The following is a 4,504-nucleotide window of genomic DNA, read 5'->3' as shown; positions in this document are numbered from 1 at the left end:
AGGGTGACACCATCTTGGCCAGGTTGGTCTTGAACTCCTGACCTAATGATCCACCTCCTAGGTGACACAAAGTTCTGGGATTACATGCGTAAGCCACAGCGCCTGGCCCTATTTATAACACTTTTTAAAGTTCTCATACTTTTTTTTTTTTTTTTTTTTTTTTTTTTTGAGACGGAGTCTGCCTCTGTCGCCCAGGCTGGAGTGCAATGGCGCGATCTCGGCTCACTGCAAGCTCCGCCTCTCGGGTTCACACCATTCTCCCGCCTCAGCCTCCGGAGTAGCTGGGACTACAGGTGCCCGCCACCTCGCCCGGCTAATTTTTTGTATTTGTAGTAGAGACGGGGTTTCACAGTGTTAGCCAGGATGGTCTCGATCTCCTGACCTCACGATCTGCCCGCCTCGGCCTCCCAAATCTACTCTTTTTTATATTTCTCTGCTCTTACTCACACTTGAACCCTATCTAATGAGTGTCTTATCGCTACCACATTCCTGAAACCACACTGTCAATGACCAAATCACTAAATCCAATGGTCAATTTCCCATACTCATGTTGCTTGAATTATCAGCAACTTTTTTTTTTTTTTCTTTTTGGAGACAAGATCTTGCTCTGTCACTCAGGCTGGTGGGCAGTGGCTCACTGCAGCTTCAACCTCCTGGATTCAAATGGTCCTTCCACCTCAGCCTCCCAAGTAGCAACAGCATTTCATACAGTTGATGACTCTCTCCTTATTGACAAAAATATCCTCATTGTATTTTCAGTTGACAACGCTCTCCAGGTTTTCCTTCTACCTAGTTTCTTAATCTCCTTTGCAGGTACTTCACCTGTCTAATCTCTAAACCTTGGGGTAAAAAGGGTTCAGGACTCAGGTGTACGTTTTTTCTCTATCTAAACTCACTCCATCTCTTAATAACATCATCTAGGTCGAGGCGGACGTCGCTTCCGGAGCAGCATGGCGGCCACTGAGGATGAGAGGCTAGCAGGGAGCGGTGAGGGAGAGCGGCTGGATTTCTTGCGGGATCTGCACGTGCGATTTTTCCAGCGCTGCCTTGAGGATTTGCCGGAGCGCTATTCTTCACTCGAGACAAGCAGGTCCTTCCCACAGAAGGCAGATGAAATCTAAATCGCTGTGGTTTCCGAGGCTCTTCATAACTGGGTATTCCGTTCAATCCATCAGAGGCTCCTGGAACAGCTCATCCTTATGATAGTGGCCACATTGCAATGACCTACACTGGCCTTTCATGCTTAGTTATTCTTGGAGACGACTTAAGCCCAGTAAATAAAGAAGCTTGCTTAGCAGGCTTGAGAGCCCTTCAGCTGGAAGATGGGAGTTTTTGTGCAGTACCTGAAGGCAGTGAAAATGATATGCGATTTTTGTACTGTGCTTCCTGTATTTGCTATATGCTCAATAACCAGTCAGGCATGGATATGAAAAAAGCCATCCCCTATATTAAAAGAAGTATGTCCTATGACAATGGACTGGCACAGGGAGCTGGACTTGAATCTCATGGAGGATCTACTTTTTGTGGCATTGCCTCACTATGTCTGATGGGTAAACTAGAAGTTGTTTCAGAAAAAGAATTGAACACGATAAAGAGGTCGTGTATAATGAGGCAACAAAATAGTTATCATGGAAGTTCACCTAATAAGCCTGTAGACACCCGTTATTCTTTTTGGGTGGGAGCAACTCTAAAGCTTCTAAACATTTTCCAATACACTAACTTTGAGAAAAACAGAAATTCCATCTTATCAACTCAAGATCGCCTCGTAGGGGGATTTGCCAAGTGGCCAGTCATCCAGGTGCTTTGCATGCATACTTTGGGATCTGTGGCCTGTCACTAATGGAGGAAAGTAGAATTTGAAAGTTCATCCTGCTCTGAATGTAAGCACACGGACTTCTGAATGCCTTCTAGATCTCCATCAAAGTTGGAAAACCAAGGACTCTCAAACAATGCTCAGAGAATGTACATATCTCCACATGACTGATTTTAGATTGGGAGGGTGGGGGGATTTGTAGCATAACTGTAGCTCAAGTTTAAAAGCCATGTATAACCAAGTGTGCTCTTTTTTTTAAAAGGTAGAGTCTTACAATCAAATCTCCTGCTGAGGTCACTTTGGGATATGGTCTTGAGCCAATAATCTTTGTACTGGGTTTCAAGAAAATCTGTGTTGAAGTTTGAACCACAACTTTGTCATGGTTCTTAAATGTTTATACTGTATTTCTAAGAAGTTGTTTGAGGCAAATTAACTGTATGTGTGTAGGTTATCTTTTTAAAAACTCTTCAGTGCAAATTGTATCTTGTTATAAAATGGACACAAATCTTCAAAACAAATTTACCTTCATATAGCATTGATAATCCTCAGGTGAACACTTAGTAATCATTTAAAAAGCTCACTGCTGATGGTAGAAAATTTGCTTTAATGAATTAAGTATCTGGGATTATTCTTTGAAAACAGATGACCATACTTTTTTTTAAAGAAGAGTGACTTATTTTGTCTTATTTTTAAGTAAAGTGTGCCAATTAAACCTCTGTGGCCTATACGAATGAAATTAATAACTTCATAGTAAGAATAAATAGGTTTAACTAATGTGATAGTTTTCTTTTTTTTTTTTTTCTTTTTTATTGATCATTCTTGGGTGTTTCTCGCAGAGGGGGATTTGGCAGGGTCACAGGACAATAGTGGAGGGAAGGTCAGCAGATAAACAAGTGAACAAAGTTCTCTGGTTTTCCTAGGCAGAGGACCCTGCGGCCTTCCGCAGTGTTTGTGTCCCTGGGTACTTGAGATTAAGGAGTGGTGATGACTCTTAACGAACATGCTGCCTTCAAGCATCTGTTTAACAAAGCACATCTTGCACCGCCCTTAATCCATTCAACCCTGAGTGGATACAGCACATGTTTCAGAGAGCACAGGGTTGGGGGTAAGGTCACAGATCAACAGGATCCCAAGGCAGAAGAATTTTTCTTAGTACAGAACAAAATGAAAAGTCTCCCATGTCTACCTCTTTCTACACAGACACAGCAACCATCCGATTTCTCAATCTTTTCCCCACCTTTCCCCCCTTTCTATTCCACAAAACCGCCATTGTCTTCATGGCCTGTTCTCAATGAGCTGTTGAGTACACCTCCCAGATGGGGTGGTGGCCGGGCAGAGGAGCTCCTCACTTCCCAGTAGGGGCGGCCGGGCAGAAGCGCCCCTCACCTCCCGGACGGGGCGGCTGGCCGGGCGGGGGGCTGACCCCCCCCCACCTCCCTCCCAGACAGGGCGGCTGGCCAGGCAGAGGGGCTCCTCACTTCCCAGTAGGGGCGGCCGGGCAGAGGCGCCCCTCACTTCCCCGACGGGGCGGCTGGCCCGGCGGGGGGCTGACCCCCCCACCTCCCTCCCGGAGGGGGCGGCTGGCCGGGCAGAGGGGCTCCTCACTTCCTGGTAGGGGCGGCCGGGCAGAGGCGCCCCTCACCTCCCGGACAGGGCGGCTGGCCGGGCCGGGGGCTGATCCCCCCACCTCCCTCCCGGACGGGGCGGCTGGCCGGGCGGGGGGCTGACCCCCCCACCTCCCTCCCGGACGGGGCGGCTGGCCGGGCGGGGGGCTGACCCCCCACCTCCCTCCCGGACGGGGCGGCTGGCCGGGCAGGGGGCTGACCCCCCCACCTCCCTCCCGGACGGGGCGGCTGGCCGGGCGGGGGGCTGACCCCCCCACCTCCCTCCCGGACGGGGTGGCTGGCCAGGCAGAGGGGCTCCTCACTTCCCAGAAGGGGCGGCCGGGCAGAGGCGCCCCTCACCTCCCGGATGGGGCGGCTGGCCAGGCGGGGGGCTAACCCCCCCACCTCCCTCCCGGACGGGGCGGCTGGCCAGGCGGGGGGCTGATCCCCCCACCTCCCTCCCAGACAGAGCGGCTGGCCGGGCAGAGGGGCTCCTCACTTCCCAGTAGGGGCGGCCGGGCAGAGGCGCCCCCCCCACCTCCTGGACAGGGCGGCTGGCCGGGCAGGGGGCTGATCCCCCCACCTCCCTCCCGGACGGGGCGGCTGGCCAGGCGGGGGGCTGACCCCCCCACCTCCCTCCCGGACGGGGCGGCTGGCCGGGCGGGGGGCTGACCCCCCCACCTCCCTCCCGGATGGGGCGGCTGGCCGGGAGGGGGGCTGACCCCCCCACCTCCCTCCCGGACGGGGCAGCTGGCCGGGCAGAGGGGCTCCTCACTTCCCAGTAGGGGCGGCCGGGCAGAGGCACCCCTCGCCTCCCGGACGGGGCGGCTGGCCAGGCGGGGGGCTGACCCCCCCCACCTCCCTCCCAGACGAGGAGGGAGGACGCTCCTCACTTCTCAGACGGGGTGGCTGCCGGGCGGAGGGGCTCCTCACCTCTCAGACAGGGCGGCCGGGCAGAGACACTCCTCACATCCCGGACGGGGCGGCAGGGCAGAGGTGCTCCCCACATCTCAGACGATGGGCGGCCGGGCAGAGACGCTCCTCACTTCCCAGATGTGATGGCGGCCGGGAAGAGGCGCTCCTCACT

At 53.5% G+C, this 4,504-nt stretch overlaps 1 pseudogene; it reads left to right on the top strand.

The window, feature by feature from the left end:
• Window positions 1-925: 925 nt before the first annotated feature.
• On the top strand, window positions 926-2,595 carry LOC100613084 (geranylgeranyl transferase type-1 subunit beta-like; annotated as a pseudogene).
• The last annotated feature ends 1,909 nt before the right edge of the window (window positions 2,596-4,504 follow it).

The sequence above is a fragment of the Pan troglodytes genome, chromosome 8, assembly GCF_028858775.2.
Source record: "Pan troglodytes isolate AG18354 chromosome 8, NHGRI_mPanTro3-v2.0_pri, whole genome shotgun sequence".
Taxonomy (NCBI): domain Eukaryota; kingdom Metazoa; phylum Chordata; class Mammalia; order Primates; family Hominidae; genus Pan; species Pan troglodytes.
The sequence above is the reverse complement of the archived record's forward strand: the minus strand, read 5'-3'. Positions and strand labels throughout refer to the sequence as shown.